Source organism: Pezoporus occidentalis, unplaced genomic scaffold, assembly GCF_034315485.1.
Source record: "Pezoporus occidentalis ecotype Australia unplaced genomic scaffold, CSIRO_AGI_Poc_V1 ctg31, whole genome shotgun sequence".
In the NCBI taxonomy this organism is placed as follows: domain Eukaryota; kingdom Metazoa; phylum Chordata; class Aves; order Psittaciformes; family Psittacidae; genus Pezoporus; species Pezoporus occidentalis.
Window position 1 is genome coordinate 3,074,368 of NW_026915052.1, and position 24,288 is coordinate 3,098,655.

Genomic DNA, 24,288 nt, shown 5'->3' on the forward strand with positions numbered 1-24,288 from the left:
CATTTTATTAGCTATGCATCAATCTTTGTACATGGACAAAGGTTCATAAATATACACATTTACTAGTTCATCTGCTTTGTAAGAGTTCAGAAAATTACATGCAAAATTATTTCAAATAAAACCAAACAAGCAACCAAACAACATACGCATTGCCATACAAGAAAGCAGGCAAACAAACAAAGTGAGGGAGAATAAAAGTAATAAATGAACATGGAGGGGTTAGCTTAATTTTTATTTGTCTGTAAATGAAAAATAGCATGGCAGCAGTGGATTTTTTGTTGTTGTTGCTTGTTTAAAGTTATGTGATCCTTGAATTACAAAACACTGGTACCTACCTAAACATTGTTGTGTACCCTGCACATCATGTACTCATACGCAGATGAAAGCTCTGCCTTTATCCCTGCTGACACATATTTTTTTCTCTCCAATTATTTTCTATTTTCAATATGTGGATGTAGGAGGAATCAGGTTGCTTTACTCCCAACAAAGGACACGTAGCTAACATTTCCACTGATCAACAATATTTGAATTCCCTCTTCAGTGCACAAACAGTCAGCTCAATAATGATTGCAGGCAAGGGATCAAGACAGTGTCGTGTTGTTATGCAATTGGAGATGTGACATTATCTGGCTATCTGAGCAGGGTCATGGTGATCATGGGACAATACAAGTTCCATGTCAGGCACCATGTTGATGCAGGTTGTCTCAACTTCACACAAATGTTAAGCACAAATTAAGTGGCAGAGTCATCTCCCATCTCAGCTTTATCCTTTGCCTCTTCCTCCTTCGCGGCAGAATTGGAATTTCAGAGCATCCCAGTGCAGTCACTCAAGCTCCAGTCCCGCTCCTCAGCCCCACATACACAACATCAGCTGACTAGCTAACCAGCTACGTCTGACACAGGGGCAGCACCCACATCAGGAGTGATGATTTGTATTTCTAGGAGGTATAGCTACTGGCCAGTTTATGTTACCCCCTTACTACAATCCCATGCTCTGGATCAAAACCAGCAAGTGAAGGGAGGAGGCATCCCCATCCCATGAGGCTACTGTGCAGTTCCCTTGTCCACAAAGGCTGCTTTCATGACCAGCAAGCTGTATTTTTACCACTCAGTATATGTACTTATGCAATTACTGCTTTTCAGTTTCATGCAGAATCAGACCATGGCACCTGGGGATGGCAGTTCTTGACCTGAGGTGCTACAGATGCTACATCGAGGTAGCAGCTGTCATTCACCTGTAGGTCCTTGCAGAAGAAGCTGGTCCTATCATTTTTTATTATTATTATTATTATTATCTTTTTTTTTATTTATTTATTAGTAGTATTATAAGCTACAAGGAAAACAGTACAGTAACTCTTGCTGGTGAGTTCAGTGCTGTCTGCTATGTCACATCAGACCTATGACCTGTCTGTTTTGTGGTAGCCAATAGGTCTTTTCCGGACAACCAGATACAGCCTGCAACATACTGGCAGTGACAGGAGATGGCATTCCAGTCATACTGGGCAGACATGATTGTACCATCTTCTGTTACTCTGGTGGTGATTTGTGATGAACTCACCTGGCATATTGCCTCATCTGAGGGATTACAGTGCATCTCCTCAGCGCAGAATTTAAGCAGGGAGCTGTGCAAAACCAGGCTTTGCTGTGAGACTGAATACACTGCTCTTTCCTTTTTCCCTGAGGATGATTTACCTTGAGATTGTGCTGGACCTTGGGAAATTCTCTAACCCCAATACTAATATCAACTCCCCTCACACCAGCTTGGGGAGTGACAGTGACTATGCCCTAAATTTCATCAGTCTGCAGTTGTCTTGCTTTAAAATCTTATGTCTCTTCTTATCAGGTACGGGTATTCTTTGTAACCTCTGCTGAACTGCTATGGAACATTTCTGCACACTGCAAAACAGCCACTGAATATTTCCCCCTGGACATCTGTGCCAAATTCAGTGGTTCTTAGGGAGATCATGCCATTGAACTTTTAAAGCTTTCTGGGGACTGTAGGTGACATGTTATGTAAACGTCTCTGTCTACCCTTGCTTCCCTATCTGTCTGGATACATTTCCTTACCCTTTCCTCAAAACGTACATCTGGCTCTGACAGAGAGACCCGGGGAAGCAGAAAACATGATGAAGGCACTAGCAGTGTGAATACATACAGAATTAAGACTTCTAGCTGCTACAGCATGTCACTTCTGCCTGCAACCTACTAAAGCAGAAAAGTCTTGTAGCTCTGCTTCACTGGGTTACATGACACATGCCAGAAAGTGTGACACATGCCACTCCCCATCTCCTTGGCATTATTAGGCCAGGGTAGGAAGCACAACCAAAGAACATGCACACAACTTTGACAGGTTCTGCCTAATCCACCCACATGATGACATTTCTTATGCTAAGTGCCAGAGCGGTGTAGGGAAACTACTGCCTTACCAGCTGCTGGCAAGTTGGACTTAGTTTCATGGCTATGTTTAAGAGATAGGCTGACATTACATTAAGAAGTCTTTGTCTCCTTTGGTGCAGTGCTTAGAGAATGACATCAAAAGCCTTCCTAATTCACCCCCTAGGTCATGGCACAGAGCTGTGCTACTCCAGGAGACCCTGAGTCATGGTGGCATCCATGACTAGCCTCATTCCACGGAAGGAAGTAATGTTCTTTGAGCGTAAAACAACCAGGAGTAGATTACATCCCTTCTCATTCCAGTTTAGCCCTGCTGGCTGTCAGGACAGGCACTGGAGAGGCAGGAACAACCTCTAATTTCCCAGCCTTGCTCCTCCCCACCCCTACCTCAGGGAAGCTGTTCCTCTCCATGCTGGGACACGCAATGTGGGCAAACCACACAAGAAGGGTTTGCTCAACCAGGCAAGGAAGAGGATGTTCTGGCACTCCTCTCTGATGTGGTACAGAATTATGTCACATAGTGAGACATCCATCTCTCCTTCAACAGGCTAGGCGTATCTGATCATGAGGATGCTGTGTGTTCTCCATCCCTTGGCATTTGTCCTTGTAATTAGTCTATCTGTTTCTGATTTATTTATTTTCAGGCAGTCTTCTGCACCCTTTCTCCCTCACTTGGGCACATGGGGCAAACCACAGACTTGCCCTTAAACTACACAGAGAAATAAAATCAGAAACAGACAAACCACAAGAATCAATAGCAACAAGCAGAAAGCACATGATTGGATGATGCAGTTCCCTTTGGAGATCCATCTGCCTTGAAATGTGATGTAACTAGGCTCACATACCGTGTCTGTGAAGGGGGTAACAGATCCCTTTTCATAACCTGACTCACAGGGTAAAGCTACGCTAGCTCAGAGAAGCCAAGCCATGTTTAAAAAATCATTTCTAAAGAAGAAAAAGAAGTACAGTTTGTGTTCACAGAGCTAAAGTGATTGCTTTCAAGTCTGACATGACTCCTGTTACTGTTTTATTGTTGCTTCCTAGAATTTAGGCTTGAATTTGGCAGAAGTTGAGAAGCAAGGGCATACATAGAATCACTTGTGAGAATCAGTGTGTCTGTGTGCAAGGGCCAATTGTTTCTGGAATAAACACCAGTCTCTAGACTGCTATTTGATGTGGCAATATAAAATGGCAGTCAGACACATGTAGGCAAGGCAATTTACCTTTTTCCTACAAATAAACACAACCAGGTAATGAACAACACCTCCCAGTGCCATTAAAATTAATTCCATAACTGTTCCTCTTTTGTCTCCAAAAGGTAACGTTGCCTGAGAGGGAGTATCACGACATTAATCAAAAATAGATGGTCAGTACAGAAAATGAAGGCCAAGGAGATGAGTATAAATATCTTCTTGCATATCCAGAATACAGAAGCTCTCTGAAAACTTTGTAATTAGAGTTGATACACTCTATAAAGCCATACAGATAGTATGCATAACTGTCATACCTATACTTAACATCTTTGATACCCTGTGATTCTGTAGCCTTTCAACTGGTGAACTGTGTGAAGCTGTTGATCGTATGATAGATCACGCAATGGAGAAACTCTACAGACAGAAATATCTACTTGTTCCTGGCTAGGAAGAATAAACCTTTCCTGTTTTTGGAATCCACAGAAATACAGATGCAAAAGCAGGACATGGATAAATGAGAGAAGATAAGGTATTGCTCCTACAAGTAGAACATTCTGTCTTCGAGATAGGTGAGTACTTCCAAACTTCCCAAATGTTTCATTGCTCTACAGATAGATAGTAGATCTTCCCACCTCTCTTTTCTGGATATTCCAGCATTTTAAGCCATAATAGAACCAAGCAGAAAGCAGAAGTTAGTCTCGAAAAAAAGACATGAGACAAATAAAATTTAAAAAAAAAAAGGCAAAAAAGTCTGAGGACCCTAAATTCCATAGTCAACCTCCTGGACATGGCCACAGAATTTTGCACATCTCCACAAAGACGTGGCTGATTCTCATTTCCCATTAGCAGAACTTGGTGCAGCTGTACAAACAGCATATTTCTACACCTACAGGCATTCATTCATTTCCTCCAGTGAGGTTTTTAATTTGACTGGCAGGTAGCCTATCTGGACTGCTGATAAGAAAAAAATCACCCTCCATTCTTTACATCTCCACTGCCTTTCCTCTGATTCTCACCATGGAAGCATACAAAGAATTAAAGAGCTCTCCAAAGGTTTGTAACCAAATATTCACCCTAAGAGAGGTAGATTATATTTGCTTACTGTATCCATTGCCATGCTGTCATGTGTACAAGACTAACTCCTTGGGGTAATATTGAATACTTTGAGAAAACTTTTGTTTATAATAAACTGTTTGCCAGTGGGTGCACATTTGGTGTTGTGCAGGGTATACTAGTGCTTGAGTTCACACGGTTTATGAGACAGCACCTTGTCTAGCTTCACAAACACACCTTCAGGGACAGTCCTGGGGTGTGGTTACCTTAGTCTTTTGCAGGATGATTAAGAGTATCTTGAAATTCTCTCAGGCATTTCACCAAGAGAAAATGTAATTAAACAATGTACAGAGGAAACATATTCTTTCAGGAAATACAACCTGGTCTTAATAGGCTTGCTCTTTTGCAAGTATACATATCTTGACAACATTTTAAGTGGAGAAAAATTAAAACAATATTTACATTCAATAATATTTAGAGTATTGTTTTCCATAAAGTAAAAACATTGAAGTTGTTCATTGTTTCATTTAATTTTGTTTTGAACTTTATAACATTCATGTATTTAGTATTTTGCCTACTAAATTAGATATTTTATTGTCACTATGACTTTTGGCTTTCTGCTGTGAGAATGATTTGACACTTATGAAACACTTCCATTATGTCAAATGTATTTTTTCTGAATTTTTAATCCATGAAACTTCAGCGCCTTCACTTTTTTCCCAAATATTGATGTTTCCCATAGAATGGAGATTCTGTTTCCTGACCAGCTCTGCTAACATTTCTTGTTCTATCAAAAAGAAAGGGGGGAGGGTGTCACAAATGCACAACTGTAAACTTGTCAGGATACATTTCTTATTGTTGGCTCATATATTGCCCTCTTTTGGTAGCTTTTGTACTGTACTACACATAAAAATTTGAACAAGTGCTGCAGCTACTCAGCATCTGAAGGGGACTAAATGCTGAATGTTAAAACTAAGTAACTGTATGAGGAGAGCAATGGGTTGCAATCTTGAACTAGCTTATAGATGCATCTTATCAGGAAAGGAAAAGCACTAGGGAGTTAATGAAACAGTGCAGTATAAAACTGAACTATAAAGGTCAATGAGAAAGAAGGAAAAGAAGGATCTGTATATATTCACTTATGTCAATAATTTAACTCCATATCTTGACTTCCATCCTGTGGTGACAAACATAGCTTTCAAGTATTTGTTCAATCAAGATTTGTAAAGGGAAGCTCTATCCTAATCATCATCCCCTGGTCCTTGTTGTTTTTTTTATAATCTATACAGGGGTTTTATTAAATTCTTGTGAGTATTGACCAGAAGAGTGCCCACTAACTCTCCAAGACTAAATCCCTGCCAAAGTCAACACTTCTGTTTTCACTATTAAATTTCTGAAAGATAAAATTAAATAATACATATTCTTTTTACACACTAATTTACCAATACTAATTATAAAATCATGTGATACTTACTGCATTATAAGTCTAGAATCATTATTTAACTGAAACACTGAAGTGTTGATTTTTTCCAGAGAGAGTTTTCTACTATTCCTGACCAAAATTAAAAAAAAAAAAAATAAAAAAAAGAGCAACAATCTCAGTCTGTTGCAATGATTAAAAAAGTCTAAGGAGCTGGGTATTCACCTTCTCTTGACTTTCAAAAATAATAAAGTACTAACTCACCCAAAATGCCATTCTTGGAGAATGAACTGCTCTCTACTTCAGATAATTCTCAGTTATAAGCACAATAAATGGTTACACAGAAGAAATATTCCCACCGTATCTGTGATCCCAGTTCAGCATTTCACAGCCCTATTCTTTAAAGATTAATTTTTCTTGGTTTGAAAATCAGCATCAGGAATTCAGGCTCACAAGAACTCTTTTATGAACAGTCGCAGAGATGATTTCAGAGCTCAGAAAGGAGCTATGCCTCCCACCTTGAATTGTGGAGTTTTTGTGGCAACTCCGTATAATCAGGAATTCTTGGAATAGGGAAGGACTCCCAGCCTTCCAATGTAAAGACATAAAGCTGTGCTTTATAGGCATTCTCCGGTGCTTTATTCAAACCTATCCATCCCAAAGCCCCAGCAATATGAACTCCCCTTAAAAGACCATCTGACTGTCTTCCAATTTTCACCTTGAAAAAAATACACCCAAAAGGCTTAATTCCACTGCCTTCCTCCCTTTTAGTTATATGATGCTGCCTAGTTTAAGCCTTTGCAGACCTCTGTTCTGCTCATAAGAATGCAGCAATCAAGCCTTATGGAAATATGACTGCCTGCTGATTTTGATGCAGCTAATATGAACCTTTCAGTGGCCAAGGGCTCAAAGACTTTTGTCACATTTCCTCAGAGGTCTAACCAAGCCCCTTCTGCTCCAATCCAACAAAGTGCTTAAACATGTGCACCCTTTAAGCTGATATGTAGTTCCTTTGTTAAAGCCACCCAGCAGGGCTGTAAAGGGAGTTGTAAATCAGCAGCACAGCTCATGCACTTTAAGTTTATGCTTAATGAGATACTGGGTTTGAGCCTCAGTCTTTCCCCCAAAGTGATTTTTCCAGCCTTTGAATCTTTGTGGGATTTTTTCCAACTCCTTCCAGTCAGTCAGTGGCTGGCAATATTCGACACAGATTTGAATGTAATGGCACAGAGCTTTATACACGAACTCTAACACCCCTGTAACAGACATCGGTATGTGCGTAGCCTTCACCACTACACAAAATCATATCTCACTCCCATCTTTCTGTTGTACGCTATACCTTGAAGGTCTATCAGCACTATTGGTGGCCAGGGCATACACATTCCAGTATATCTTCTTTTCTGTGTCTGTGTGTGTGAGTTGTTTGGGGGAATTTGTACGCAGCTTTCTAGTATCTGCCTGTCCTTTCATAGTATTTCTCTGCTGTCTCCTGTTTGCATTCCTTAGTATCATCAGCACATTTCACTATGCTGTTTAGCTCTACTTTGAGATGAGCATAGAAGTATTAAATAGAATGATGTCTGTCAAAGTTCCCTGCCATGACCCACAGGACATTCCTACAAGCTACAAGAACACTGCAGTTGATCATTGCACTTTGTTTGCATTCTTTCTCCCATCTCAGTCTACACGGCAGTGTTCCCTGCCAAAACAAGTTCTTTCTCTCAGCATGAATACCTGAAACAGTAGCAAATTACATATTCAGTGCTCCCTATATCCACTCTCCTGCATTCCCACCCAGTCTGTTTATCTCTCCACTCACTTGCTGTACATGCCTTGCTTGGAGCATGCTGACCGTAGACTTGGTCCTCAAATCTATAATATACAGAATATATAATGTTCATATTAACATGAAGGAAATGTTTAACATGCTTTAACATATCTGTTGTGGTTTAAGCCCAGCCAGTAACTCAGAACCACGCAGCTACCCACACACACACGCAAAGAGAGAGAGATTATTCCTTAGTGCATGGACCAATCTCTGTAAAGCCTCTGAGTTCATCGGGTCCATGATGTCAGGCTCCATCTCTTGTAACAGTTTTTCAGAGCAGGAGAGAGAGTGTGATGTAGTCAGTCTTCCAGGCCTCCCCATATTTGTACTTCAACCATCATTCTCACGCCAAAGAGGCTTTAACCACTTGGCTTGCTTAATTGCAGCACATTTCACACTCGTGAATAACCTGGGCAATAGCGTCCATTGCTAAGTCCACCCCTCGATCATGAATCCATCTCTATGTTGCATCTCTGCCCTGATGGCCTGAAGTGTCATGGGCCCATCAGGCTCAAAATAATTCACCCTCCCCTCCAGCAGTTTCTGCAACTTGTCACTGGGGACTCCATACAGATGCCTTCATCTCCAATGATTCCAAAGCACTGGAGGGGCCCAGTGGACTAGATACTTGCCCATAATGTCCCACACACCCTGCCACTCATGACTGTCCAGCCTCGGGAAAAATCTCCTGGTTCTCCTATATCATCGTCTAATCCTAGACAAGACCCAAACACAACTCTGCTTAACTTTCGAGATCAGACAAAATGGTCGTGCATAAAGCACACTCTGAATGCATGCCAACATGGTGGTCCCCATCACAGTCAGCAGGCAGGTCTCAAGGGTACTCAAAGGCCATTCAAAACCTTCAGAATTCTCAAATGATGATGCTGTACTTGTCACTGGGGTTGGTGTAGCTGCTGTGCTTGGAGTTGGAGTAGCTGTGTTATCTGTTGCAATCAGAGATTGAGTAGCTGCTGTACTTGTCACTAGGGCATGTAGGAATGTCTCCCTCATAGGCTGACCACCCAAGGAGGGGAAAAAGATGTGTAATCGCTATACACTTCTATTATATACCTCCCAAAGTATAGAGGTGGCGACCACACTAGGAACACAAGCCAGATCAGTTTCATGATCAACGAGTCTATTGTATTACAAGCCATTACCATAAAGTACAGTGAAACGAGAACCTTAGCCCAAGTCCCCCAGCCGATAAACACTAACACAGCAAGTACCATCTGTAAGTAAGGTACAACATGCTGAAGCTCTGAGATCAAGAGCAACAACTTTGAGAGCCAATAAATCGGCATTGTGACGAGTGATTATTAATCCAAAACAATGAATGCTTATCAAAAATATGTTTAGACACACTCTGGTCAGATCTGTCATTATCTCAACCCTGCATGCCCCACATTGGGCGCCAAAAAGAACTGTTGTGGTTTAAGTACAGCCAGTTACTCAGAACCACACAGCCGCTCTCCCACTCCTTCCCCCTTCTTCCCCCCCCCTAGTTCCCAGAGGGATGGGGAGGAGAATCAAAAGAATGTAATTCCCACAGCTTGGGATAAGGGCAGTCTGGTAACTAAGGTATAACACAAACCACTGCTGCTGCCACCAATAATAATAATGACAAGGGAAATAACAAGGGAAGAGAATACAACCGCTCACCACCCACCGACCAATACCCAGCCCAACTGAGCAGTGATTTAGCCCTTCCGGGTAACTGCCCCCAGTTTATATAGTGGGCATGACATGCTGTGGTATGGAATACCCCTTTGGCTAGTTTGGATTAGGTGTCCTGTCTCTGCTTCCTCTCTGCTTCCCCTCCTCCCTGACAGAGCATGAGACTCAGAAAGTCCTTGGTCAGAGTAAACATTACTAGCAACAACTAAAAACATCGGTGTTATCAGCGCTGTTCCCAGGCTTAAAGTCAAAAACACAGCACTGCACCAGCTACTAAGAAGGAGAAAAATGACTGCTGCTGCTGAACCCAGGACAGTATCCAAGACTACACCACTTGCTCCTCCTGGTAATATTTGCCTCTGTCTTTCCTCAGGATTAGTGGGTGAAGAAGAGTTTGGCCTAAAATGTTTAAGAAATTTTCCTTGATTTATGACTTTTGAGGCCAGAAAGGACCGCTAACACACCCTGTCTAATCTCTTCTGTGTCACAGACTATAGCATTGCCCTATTGCCCATATACTAACCCCAATGATTTCTGTTTGGCTGACAGATATTTTCCAGAAAGGGATCCAGTTTTGATATGTACACTATCACTTTCTTGGGCAGTTTGTTTCAGCAGTTCATCGCAGTTATTGCTACAAATCTGAGTCTCATTGCTTGCCTAATTTGCTTGTCTTATACTTCCACCCACTGATTCTTGTAATATGCTCATCTGATGCAAGACACTTTTTTCTTGGTGTGAAGGTAACTATACACTGTAATCCAGTCATTTTGATAAAGGAAACAAAGCATATTTTCCAGTCTGCAAGTGGTTCTTTTGCCTTTTATCTCACCCTTTTTAAGATTTCTAGCACTCAAAACACTGTAACACACCACTGCCACATAGGCAGCATTACACTCAACTCGTCTGTCCCTGCTAATTCATTCAAAGACAACATTAATCCTCTTTCACACCATCAGAACCCTGTGTCCAGTTGCTTCCCCATAATGATACTAAAGCCTTTACAAGCAGCACCCTTGGGATACAATTTCTAGTGCATCAGTAGAGCCACTGTTACTGCACAACTTAAAATTCATCTTGCCTGCAGAGGTCTTGCTCACCAAATTTGGGCTGCTCCATCGTCATAATTTATTTATCATTCCACCAATTTCAATTTCCTCCTTAATTTACTAAGCATTGTTTTACTAGGGATGTACTTGTCTCTCAGCCATTAAGGACAATTCTGCAGCCTGCCAGGCGTAACATCCATTTCTGCAAACTGACTCCAGAGCTTTCATTCAGAGCTGACAGATACTTTTTGACATCTATCAGTTAGTCAGTTCTTAATCTACTCAGCAGTCACTCAGTATCTATTGTACAGCACTTATTTTTTCTAAGTGCCTAAACAGAGGAGGCAAACAAGTGTATTTGAATGCTGAAAAAATAGACTTAGAACCTAAATCCTGCAAAGTGTTAAAGAGCCCCTAATCCCCACTGGTGCCTAAACACTTATTAGCATGCAGATTTATGACACTTGTTTTAGGTCTACAGTTATGAAACCTTGAGTTTTGTATATTTTTCTGTTGATATTAGATTCTCTTATCCGTGAAAGGCAAAACTTAGACATCACAGCTGTTGGATGGACCACATATTTCATTTTCTAGTTACACACACAGAGCTTTCCTTTTGTTTCTCTGCATCTCCACAGGTAACTGTTATTTTTCAAAAATAGTTGTAATGTCAGTGTAAATCTGTTAGATAATACTTGTAATAATGTTGGGTGTGTATTGTACTGCTATAGTGATTTCATCCATATATTCAAAGATCCTAACTATTCCCTCATCTGTTTCTATCAATAGGATTTATTTATTTGTGTCATAGTGTTTCTTTCTTTCTTGTTAATTGCTTCAAGTTATTTTATGTAATTAAAGACAGATGGTAAAGCAAAGTTCAGTATCTCATCCATTTGTTAATCAGTGGCTTATGCAGCTCTATAAATGTAGCAGGGATGTTATGATTTTGGGGGTTTGTGTGCTGTGCTTTAAATTAAGTACTGGGACCAATTCCTAGTTATGCTGAAGCCAATGACAAAAACTGCCATTGACCAAGATCTGGCAGTGGGAGACTGTGGATGAGGAAAGCTGTAGCCAGCTAGTGTGGTGTTTATGCTTTGCAGAGGCACCCGCTCTTAGACCCAGGTTTTACTGTGGACCTTTGCATCAACAGCATCCGTGGCATGTTGGTGGGAAATGAGGAGCCAGGTCAGACTGTCAGTGTTTGTTCTCCTGACTTTGTGGAAACCCATCCTTGGTTTCAGCATTCTTTGGATTTATTCTATTTTGGAGGATTTTTATTTTTTTTTTCCCCCTATGCAAGGGAGCAAAACATCTGTTTTCGTTAAGGACATCTTGTTCTTCAGATTAGAGAGAATCACCAAGTAAAGGGAGAACAAATAAAAGTCTCCAGAGGAAATAGAGGCCCACCATGTACTCCCCCTGGGTAGCCATCTTGAACTGATTCAGTGTTGTCCACAGCCGGCAGCCTGCAAGCAGGCTCTCTCCCTCCCACACAGGCCATCCACCACTCACTTCATACCCAACCGATTCACGGGCTTATTTTGCACCAGCTATTTTTTATCTCCAGCTCTATCTGCAGAGTGCTCTCCTCACTATGAAATCCATCAGCAGGCTGCAGCGTACTGTATTATTTTGATGCCTTCGTCTTTCTTCTTTCATAAAGATTAGTCATGTTTTTGCTGATGTGCCTGCCTGTTCCCCTTGCTCACAGACTAAGTGCACTGTTCACACAGCCACACAGCCATCAGCGGCAGCAGTGGGTTTCTGACCAATTTGATTCTCATCTGCTTTTGCCTATCTTTCAGTCCAACAAGCAATTTGGCTTTATCTGTTTTGATTCAGTACTAGCCTTCTCCTATTGTTTCTCACATTCTTGCATTTCCACCAGAGTATGTGACTGACAGAAATGCAATTCCCCAATTAGATTACAAGGGGTGTGCTGGGAATCACAAGTCAGCCTAAGGATTTATGTGCTACACAAATTATCGTAACTGACACAATACTTCCAGCAAGCAAGTTTGGAAATATCAGAATCTCCTCTATCCTCTCTCCACCCCCCTTTCTTGAGAAGGCCACATTAGAGAGAGCAAGGATTTCTCATCGCTACCATGAGTCATGCTCACACTGAGCACATGGTTGGTGAGGTCAGCAACAAGGGTTACTGGGCTTGGACTATAGAAAAAATGGATTCTGCTAAGTGACAGAACAGTCAGAGCAACATGAAAGAAGGAGAGGAATGCAGAAGCCACCAAGGCCCCTAAACCACAGGCAGAACAGGAGCAGAGAAGGACTCATGCTTCTTGGAAGAATGAGCAGAGACAGGTGGCATGAGACACTTTGCTCTTTTATTCACCTAACCTTTTGGCCTTTAACATAAGCTTTTATTTTTCCCTGTGAATGTCCACAAATGGGGGAAATGCACCTATTTTACTCAGCCTAGGATGGGAATTTTAAAATCACAAACACACTTCATGTTCTCAGGAACATGCAGTGAGGCATATTTGAAAATAAATGGGTAACTTTGCAGATATTCAACTTTAAGCACATGCTTAAGTCTCAATAAAGATAATGTAATTTAAGCAAAGTGTAATACAACATGTGCTTGGTTGAGTACTCGAATCAGATCACAAACAATGAAGGATTATCCAGCAGTCCAGCAGTGGACTGCAGGATAGTACTTAGATTGTGTGTGTACATGTTCCTGTGAAACATGTTTCGTCCTTCAGGAAACCAGCTGTAGTTGCAACCTATTGTAAAAAATGCCAGTTGAAAATTCTGAACTGATTTAACCACAGAGAAAAAAAAATCTCTAATGTTGATGTTGAAATACAGTTTTCAGTTTTAAAGGTTGATAGTTTTTTGTTAGTTAGTTAGTTAGTTTGCTTGTTTTAATTCTTAAATGCTAGAGCAGCAAGCAGACACACTTTACAATCTATTGCATCAAGCTCTTTTTCAGTAGTTTGGCTCCTGCCAACAGCAGGTTCAGAACTGCCAGTTCTAATTAAGAACTTTATTTTAAAGATATATTTCACAGTTTATTCATGGCACTCTGAGAAATTTAAATTGCTGGATTGAGTAAATGGATACAGTTTCTTTTCTATTGATTCCCAAGTAATGGATTTAATTAATTGTTTCAGCAATTCCTGATTGATCTACTATAGCTGTTGAAATAAATTTCTTCTTTTAGGCATATCACCTAGAGTGGACTCCCTGAGTTGTGCCTATTTTTTTGCTCAGGGTTTAACTGAATTTTATTTTCCTTGGTAATTTTGTATTGCACCAGTCTAAATAAGGCCAAAGATTATTCTTGCCTCAAGAATTCCAGTGACAAATTCTTTTACTAGTCCCAGTTGTAATAGACAGTCAATTGCCATCATAAACTCTGTATAAGTAGCATTATGAAATCTGTGATATTTTGATAACCCATGCTTCTCCCTGTTGTGGCCAGCAAGAAAATGCAAGTGAAACAGTTTTCTGCCTTCTAGATTTAGTGGGAAAATAGTGCCTTCAACAGCAGTCTTTTCTGAACACCAGCTCTAGAAATGTCACACATACGGGTGGCTAAACTTTACTTTGAGTTATTTCTCTGCCACCTAAGGCACACACTGAATGGAGTTTCAAAGGACCAAAATGTAGCCTGTGTTTACAACTATTAATCAAAGAGCATGTGTTAAACTACTATAACTAGCACTTGTTTTCTTGTATACTTTATAAGCTTTTCAGGTGAAAAATAGACTGGGTATTCTATTAAGTGGTGAAATAATAGATCATGTCTTGATTTTATTATTTGGTTATTCAAGGTTAGAGAAACAGATAGTTCTACTTGTCCTCTTCAGTATGCTGATCATTAGCTATTTTAGGGCATGTTACCAGCAGCAAGTCTTCTGAATAACTTGTATAGTGACAGTATCACATCAGAAAAAGCCCTTACAATTCATTAGAGCCCTGTCTGCATTCTCACAATATTACTGACTTCACTAAGTGGCTGAGGTGTATCTTAACTAAGTGACTGAGATACACCTCAGTCATTTAGTGAAGTCGGGTGTTTGCATTTACCAACAAGTTTTAAAGCGTGACGTAGGGTACAGATTCCTGAAGAGTTTCCAAATACAGATAGCATCTTCATAAATTTTGTCATTGAGACTCACCCCTACCTCCTGGTTTTGGTGGCTGAATAACAGCCCTGAGGCAACTACAACTGTTAACATTTAAAAGTGCTAGCTGAGAAATATTTAATGCATTTTTAGCTACTTGTAACACCATTAAATTGTAGCAGGAAAAAAAAAACAAAACCAAACAACAAAGTCAATCCTCTCTGACCAGCCAACTCCTCAACAGACCACCAGCAGACACTCTTCAGGTCTTTGGTGGTCTGCAAACCTCAGGTTGAAATCCACTGCAGTATAGAAATGACCTCACACTTAGAGTAGATGAGAGTTCTTCACACCTGTATGTTATTTTCTTTTACAGTAAGAGACAGATCTGGCTTCAATCGCATGATAAAGACAGACATACAATTTTGACCAAGAGACATGTAACTAAGCCACCAATATATTCTCTTAATTCAAAGCAGGAATAAGGGGAACATTTCCAAATCCAAAGAATGTATTATATCATCAGCTCCTTGGTTTTAAGTTGTTCCAAATCATCACAAAGATTGTGTAAGAGCAGCTGATTCCCAATATAGATATCCTTTTCTTGGGCACTAAGTCATGCCAAGACCCTGGCTGAAATTTTACAAGGAGTGTCTCAGATTGTACTTTAAATAATAGTTATTAGTCATAAGGATTGGCTACCTTTCTTTTCTTTGAAAAGAAGCTATAAATGTACCATCGTTTATTCATTTCTGAAATCATCACATTGTCCTGCCGGTGTTGGGTTAAATTTACAAAGTTTAAGAGCATATGTTGTGGGGTATATGTTTTGGATGCTCCTACTCCTTGAACTCAAGTTTAAGAGTTCATGTCCCATCAGCTGTAAATTCTATCAAAAGTGTGTTCAGCTAGCTGTAAGCACTTAAGTCTTTTCTGCAAATGTCTAAAGGTGGGATTTACTCCTCATTTATTTAAAACAATTTCCATATTGAATAAAAATAATATGATAATTACTTTTAGTCTTACATTGGCGTACCAGTTTCAAGGTCCAGTCATTAACTAGGACTCCAAGTTAATAAGTGTATGGACAGAGAGGAAGAAAAATTTCCCTACCCCAAAGGGTTTGTAATGTAAACTCCTAATTTAAAATTCATTATTTTTACACATCACCTTACATAATATCACAGTGCCATAAAAGACTGAACACATGCTTGTAATTAAAGTGATGGCAGTCTCATCCCATTGTATGAAAAATAGCTCTATCATAATGGTCCTGACTTCATGCCAGAATAGCAGCTAATCCTGGGAGAAAGATGATCTAACACTTACAGAACATGAAAATAGAATGAAACGTTGTGGTTCCAGCCTATTTTCTCTAGACTTGCTGGGTGATCTTGTGCATGCTACTTAAGCTTTCAGTCCTTCAATTTACCCATCTGCACAACAGCAATAACAGTATTTATCTGACTCAGAAAAGTTTTAGTAAGGATAAATCCATAAATCAAGTCTCTTACATACTCTCAACAAACCTTCAATGCAGCACCCATCATAGATACTCTCAAGAACCACACATGGACTACTGATTTTAGCCACATAATATGTCTAAAAAGTAGAGTTCAGAAAATACTAGGCAGGAGCAAAAAGATCCATTATAGTCAAATAATTTCTATTCCTGTGCTATTTGTATGTCATCTCTAATATGCAATAAGGCTAAATTTTTTGTAAATGAACAGGGTCACAATAATATCTTACAGGGAGAGAAATTCTGGGAAATGCTACTGTGGATAACTTTTCATCTGAAAAGAATGCAGGAATAATGCTCAGTAGTCACAGCATCACTGTGTGCTTGTACCTAGCAGGAAATACTGATACCAGATCATCAAGGTCAGTAGTCCCATTCATTGACAAAACCATTCATGATATGAGAATGAATGAAGTGTCTTGAAAGTTAGCAGTCTCTGATTCTCTGAACAAGTTTCACAGTTCAGGACAGAACCAGTCTACCGGTGGCATACTTTCAGCATGTAATCGTCTGTAAAGTCACGTCCCAACAGAGATAATGAGGTCCCATTCATTATTTGCCAAAGAAGTGCAGCAGGCTTAGACTGCTGCACTTCTGCTGGAAAATTAGGTGTTTGAAATTTGGACCTGATTCTACCTTCACTGAAGTCAATGATAAGACACCACCTGATTTCAAGGGAGCAGCAGCAGACTTTTTGTAATGCAGAGATGGCATTAAATTCACTTATGCCTCTCTCACAGAGTGGAAAGCAGGTCATGAGTCTGATGTTTGCAGCAATAATGAGGAGGCTTTAGAAACTAAATGGGATGTAGCTGATTATTTTAGCACAAACTGAACTGTAAGTACTAATGACTTACTAAGCATTATTCTTATCTGTTGCACAACCAGCACATGATGATGTCCAGAAATAGTGTAACATTATACTTTGGTAAAAGGCTCAAGGTCTGGTACTCTGTTCACTCACACCAGCATGAATCAGGAGGCAACTTCACTGGAGCAATTAATTTATGTAAGACAAAAGTTAGCAAGAGGAGAGTTAGGCTTAAAAAAGACCTCTACAAGCAGTGAAAGGGAAGAAGGTGTCACCTGCCCTCCACGCTGTTCATCTGAGGTAAGGGTAGCCCAGATAAGCTGTGCTTGTAGGGAGCCCAGCACCAGCAGTGTCCCCAGCAGCCCTCCTGTCACATAACCTGTCACAGCTTTGCTCGGGGTGAAAAAATCTGGGAGGATTGGGATGAGAGACAAATCAAGCAGATGGAGCCACCCCAAAGAAACACACAGGGAAGATCAGGCCCTCGAAATTTACAATGACACCAACTCACCTTGGACAGTCCCAGGCTAAGGTACAAGGTTGCTCTTAGCCAGATTGCCTGGCCACGGAGCTGGTGCATGGGTTGTAGCGAATATCCTGGAGATATGGTCTGGTTTTGACACTTGTCCTATCTCCCTGACAAACACAGCTGCCCTCAGCAGAGGGGCGTTAGCTGCTTCCGGCATCGGGTCCAAATTCCCTGTATTCAGTGCAGGGTATTCAGACAAGCTTATCTTCAGTGTGTTACCACAGGTTACTCACATATATTATTTAACCTTTGGTGAAAATGCAAATTTTTTGGTCCATTATAGAGCTCCACTCCTGTTTATGCATGCCACATTCCCCACTACATGATTAAATGATCAGCATGTGCACTGCCTTGCCATAATTCCTTATTGCCTACCAGCTCCTGCCCTCAGTTGCAGGGCAGGACAGGGCACTGCCACAAGTCACCAGCTGTTCGCACAGGATTGCACAGCGGCTCATAACAGCATCCTGTTGCGAGCAGCCGCACGACACCAGGCAAGGCTACAGGTGAGCACACAAGGTCCCTGCCAGGTCATCATCTGAGAGTCAGAGGATTGGTCTAGCACCAGGAACTGAAAACTGAGTCAGAGTCTGAGGCCAACAGAGCTATGTCCTTCCCAATGAGCACTTCTATTTTCTGAGCTCAGAGAAACTAGAAATATCATTATACAGCCCTTTTATATATTTTTACATAGACTCAGTATGTCGTTCTGTCGAGACAGCCACAGTATTTCAAAACCAGAAGCAGAAGACCCTTAACTCATTCTTTCCCTTATACATAGCAAACACTGGTACTTTACAGCTGCAGGCATCCTCTACTACGTAAAAAAAGCTAAAATTAAGATGAACAGTTCCTGTGCAAAAATTTAGCATTCATTATAATAAACAACTCTAGCTTGTAAAGTTAAGGGGTCTTTTATACCATTACACTCTTCACCAGTACTATATTTTAAGCAGCATTTTAACTATTTCACAACTATCTGTGAATCAACATCTTCCATGGCTCAGAATAATTAACTAAATCAAAGATTTAAACTAAATCAATGCTCAACACAACTGCAGCCTTATTTTTGAATGCTGAACCAAATTACAGAAAGCTTTGTTAGAAAGCAAACTAATGCCATTTTTCAGCTAAAACATGTGCATACATATAAAGGCAAAACATTATTCAAAGCTAAAGTTGCAGATGAAATACAAGACTATGAATACTGAAAATGTCATATGGTACTTTAGATTAGGAACAATAACCTTTGCATTTTTCTATAGTACCTTACACCTGAGAAGTTTTAAATACATTACAATAATTAAGTCTGAAACATCACTGTGATATACGTCTCCATTTACAGATGGGTAAGCTGAGACTGTAAGTGGTTCTTTGTGCCAATTTGTGCCTTACCCAATCAATCAAAGAACAAAACAGCACAGAACTTATGATGCCCTGGCTTCCACTTCACTGGTCAAACTTTCACCAGATCATGTCTCATGCCAAGAGGACCTCATGCTAACAACCTCATTGTATTTGAGAGAGGGACCCAGAACTTTCAACTCCATTATTGCAGTAACACTTCATCACTTGTATTCCTGCCTATTAGTTTAGCATATACAATTATTTTTACAGCCAAATAAAATAAGTTCAGGAATTCACATATTTTTATTTTAATTATGAATCGTATTATTTTCCAAGCACGTCAATTAAAATATCATTGAAAGCATTTCTCTCATTTGTCAAAAGTCCCAGTAAATTTATTCTCCTTTTATGTGGTACTGGATTATTTAATCTTCATTTTCTACATAGAACAAGCCCTGACTAGTAACTAGATGGCAGACATGACATGTCCAAATCCCAGAAACCTGGGCTCGTCTGACTTCATTGGTCTGTTGAGGGTTTGGCTTTTTTCCTGATCTTGCACATGTTAGCTCCATCTTTCTGCAAATGCATCAGCCAGCCTGCCTGAGCTAGTCACAGGCAGATTAGTAAAATTAGACATCTGCAGATGTTAGGCTACCAAAAATGAATGCCAATGCTGTGAAAAATATTTCAGGGGATTTCATTCTGTGAGGGACTATGGGATTTGTCAATGTGGAATGCCTTCTGCCCCTACTCCAGTGCAGACGCTGCCTTTTAAGACCCTTCTTTTTTCTCAGAGCTGCTGGGGCAGTTTCTGAGCCAGAACTGGGGCTGAAGCTCAGATGTGAGGTGCCAAGGTATCAGCAAAGCCTAAGGTATTGGGATACTCCTGCATGATAACATATCTGCATGAAAAGGAATTGCATGGTTTATAAGAGTTAGCAGGCAGCACAGCTAACAAGGACAGAGCAGCATGATCCATGGAAGTGTTGAGCAACCACAACTCCCATTTACTTCAGCACTTTTGCAGATCAGACCCTCAGGATTATTTGCTTTTTGAAATAAGCCAGTTGTGGTCTACATCAGTCTGTTCTCTTGGCAGTAATGGCCCAAGCCATTCCTTGCTGGCTTTGACCAGCCATGATCAGCATGGCTTCTGATCATAGACCATGTCACACGGGTATTTTTAGCATATCAAATACACTGAGAGACGAAGGGCCCGTTTTTTGTGAAGTGATTGAAATGCCTTCTCACTGAAAGCATTTCTCTCTCCAGGCTCAGCAGATTGTTGTTTTTTGACAAACTATGAGTCCCCATCTTGCCACTGGGCAGACTGCTTGGGAGAAAAGAATCAGTTAGCTAGATTATAAAAGCTATAGATGATTTGTTTATTATATCACTTCATCTATCTTTTCAGTGTCATTGTTCTGTCAAGTAATCAAGATGAATAAGGGCTACATCACAATTGCACTTTGCTTTGACTCACACAAACCAAGAAAGACAGATCAATGGTGGCTGTCAGGCACTGCACCCACTCCCTCTGCTGTCCCTTGGAAGGAGCCTTTGTTCATTTTTCCTCCTTTCTGGCTTCTCACTAGGAAGAGCCAATGGAGTAGGAATTTTCTTCGAGGTGATCTTCTGCATTGTTTACTCTTTTGCGTCAGTAGGAAAGAAAAGTAACTAAGCAACACAATACAGGGTTTTTTGACTCTGACTTACAAAATTCTAAGGGTTTCTTCCACAGTCTTTCCTACTGCCCTACATCACTGCCATTGATTTATCTGTTTCACTGTGAAAAGCTTATCCTCTGCTAGCCTGATTCACTGAGATATCATGTAGGTGCCATTCATACACTCTCCCAAAAAGTTTACTCACAGGGCTTCATATGATGAGAAAATAACCTGGCTAAGACAGCTGTAATTGGATTGATTTTTTTTTTCTTAAAGTTTTCAAAAATGTTTTCTTGAGATTCATTGTGATGAGTTTAAATTTTTCTACAAAATATCTGAGGAACACAAAGGGACCTACCCAACCAAATCCAACTGCATTGCAACTTGGCTACCCACCTGGGTACAAATCCCTTCTTTGTCTGATTTAGAATATAGATGTAGGCATGGGGCTGCCACATGACTCCTTTAGTTGCTGGTTGCTTTGCAGAATTTCTCTGCCTCTCTCTAGCCCTCTTTCCCCATTTTCTGCCAATCTGCACTCTCCCTGCTGTCATCTCCTCCCCTGGTCTACCTCTAAAAATGTAGCTCTTAAAATATCCTGACCAGCTCTGTGGACCTGAGCAGCAACAAGGAAGACCTGGCTGTCAGACAACTATTTGTCACACACACTGGGACCCATTAGTTCTTCATATACCCTTCAAGAATTTTTGTTTGGGATGGGCTGTGAACCTATCTCAATCAGGAGCATCTCTCATTCTCTGAGAGATGCAGGAGGTTCTGCCAGTAAAATTACTGGGTTCAGAAACACAACATAGCTTGTCATAACAAGTTGCTCTGGCAACATCTGTTAACAGCCCACAGAACTATGTAGCACTTAAGCCAGATATAGCCATAATGCAGTTTTTTGCACTGAGCTGTAGTTATTTGTACCTTTCCCAGACAGCAATATATGTTTTTTTGCTCCTGGCCTCAGAAAACCCCATCGTTTCTTTCAGGAATCATTTGCAATTCTCTGGCATTAGGCTATAATGCCCTGCCAGGTGCATTTCAGGAATAGCCTTTTTTTGAGACATCAAGCTCAGAATTACATCAAATTCCTTCAGACACTCCTGTCAACACTCAGAGAGCAGCACAGTCTGGTCCAGATATCGTTGCTTCTCATTTCAATGTTGCTCCCAGATTCACCATCACTCTAAATCCTTAACAACATAGCATCCACTTTCATATACTCTATCCAGCACCGGGGAAGCTGGCCTGGCACTTCCAGACAAGACTGTAGAAAAGCAGTTTCATCTTTTTTGCTCATAAGTATGACCATTCTGGTGTCTTACAGTCCCTCATGGATTTGCACAGACCAATCCAGTCTCCTACAAGCAGGGAGGTCATATCAACATGGCTACTCTACCACAAATGTTGTCTATAAAGAGGGGTAGCTGATTGATAAGCAACAAGACAAGGACTCCTGTTTTCTTATGCACATCCTGTTGTGCCTCAGCATTCTGTTGCAAGTCACAATTCTTCTATGCTTTTATCATTTTGCATGAGCAATGCATGAAGGAGGTGAATGCAAAGACAAATTCCAGAGTTAAAATTACTTTCTTTTGGGCTAAGGGAGTCTTTCTGAGTGACTATAAAGAAAAAAGTCAAAAGAGGTTAATGCATGCCACAGATATGCCATGCCCTTCCTCTGGCTCTAGTAAGCCTGGTGGGTTTTTCCACTGAAACAGCAAGGGATTTTCCTATCAGAAGGCACTTGGTATCAGCAGATCTTCCAGCTTATCTAGATGTCACATCTCTTCCAATTTAAATGCTACATCAATGGTTATTAAGACTGTATTGCAAAGAAAGTAAGGAAAACATTCTGGAGGTGCTCTGGATTCTAGTAAATGATTGAATTTCTCACTATATCACACTTTTTCCATATGGCTGAAACCTGGAGCTGCATAATACTCTGAATATGCTCGTATACTGTTAGTGGTATAATCCCAGACAGTGACAAATGACCTCATTCCAACAGCAGTGTATACATCTTTATGACATCAATGCTCAGCCATGCTCTTGGGATATTCCCTCCAAACAATTAATGACTGGCAGATAACATAAGGTTTAACTTCTGCCTTCGCTTTTGTACTTGCTTTATGTCTAGCACTGCAGAGCTACTTGTTTGTTAAGTACTCAGCCTTGCAACATTATAGAGATGACATGAGATATTCCCTTAGCTGCCACCGAAGGATCTCCTTTGGTCTGTGGAGGTCAACTGTGGTGCACAATGTGTCACTATCTGTGTGTAAAGATATGCTCTGGCATGCTAGAAGTGAGTTGATAACGTCTTACCCCTGCTTGGGCCCTTCAGCTGCCTCTTGGGGAACTGTGAAAGGCTGCCAAGCTCAAGATGTGCTGCATCCTGCAGTTTGGCTTTCCCGAGAAGAACAACCCCTCCCCCCAAACTCACCCACGCAGTTCTTTACCCCAAGAAGAGGTCATCACACAAAAAGTAGATAGGAGGGAAAGAGACTGCTCACTTGACTATAACTGCAAAAGAAGGAGTCCAGAGTCCTCTTGAGATGTTGTGTAAAGAGAAAGCAATCTGGGCTGTCTCCATTTTTACAGAAAGACCTCTGTGCTTTTGTGGACTTCATGGCCTGGCCAGATGGAGACGGCTCCAAGTAACAGTGCCGCAGAAAACCAGGGAGAACTATAGCCCTAAGTACTGCAGGTGTAGGAGGGAATACTTGCTCAGATGATGATTCATGTCAGCATCTGAATAAATAAGGTCAGACAGCCAGAGATTATTCCAGTGAAGGGGAGTTGATTTGTTTGGGGGGCAGAAAGGAGGGGCTGTTTGTTTGTTTCGTATCATTATACTGAAACCTGGCCCCTCTCTGAGTTTTTTTTCCTGAGAATTAGTTCTCATTTATTTTAATTAAGACCTCTATTCAGTAAAACATATAACTGGGTGTAGCCTACCTGAACTGGAATAGCTGTATCGAAAGCAGAAAACCTAAGATTGACATACACTGTACAGTCAGTACTATGCAGCCTTTATAAACATATCTGCAACACTTTTAAGGAAACCAACTCTGCTACAGAGCATTAAAAATAAAAAACTGCTTGCCTCAAAGGGGTGAGAAAGGATTAATTAGTTAGTACTGGTGCAGGACTGTGTAGGTACAAATTGTCAGACTGTGTTATTAGTAAGCAGAAGATGCCAAAAGGAAGCAGCATTGTTAAAGGCACGAGGACTAACAATGATTTTGTTCTTACATTTCTAAATGGCTCTTCTGCTATCGAAAGGTGTTGGCCTTTCAGCCTAGGAAACTGAAATCCTTTTTCTTCACCCAAAAGAGCCTTCAAGGGCTGTGCATACTTTCTCACACTCCCTCACCAGTGTTCCTCACTATTAGCTTATAGATGCTAAACAGTAGTCCATTCTCCATAGCCCTTTTACTTCTTGGTCTCTGCTTCAGCTGCCAAAAAAGGTGCCATTTAGACTCCACTGTTATGGTAGCTTTTATGATCTAGACATGGTGTCTAGGATCTAAGACTTCCTAGCAATTTCACATATGCTGCTGTGCTGCCATCAGAAGAGAAGAGCTCCCAGTTCCCAAAAATGTGTGCAGAATTCAAAGCAGTGACCTACAGATGAAAGGCACCCCATCCCAAAATAGGCCAGCTAAGCCATCCAGTCCCCA

At 40.8% G+C, this 24,288-nt stretch overlaps 1 long non-coding RNA gene across 1 annotated transcript in view; it reads left to right on the forward strand.

Moving 5' to 3' along the window:
* Nucleotides 1-3,134: 3,134 nt before the first annotated feature.
* Nucleotides 3,135-24,288, forward strand: part of LOC134168373 (uncharacterized) — a 48,836-nt gene continuing 27,682 nt past the window's right edge. The window contains exon 1 of the long non-coding RNA XR_009966523.1: nucleotides 3,135-4,156. This is a non-coding gene — a long non-coding RNA (uncharacterized LOC134168373). The remainder of the gene's footprint in view (nucleotides 4,157-24,288) is intronic.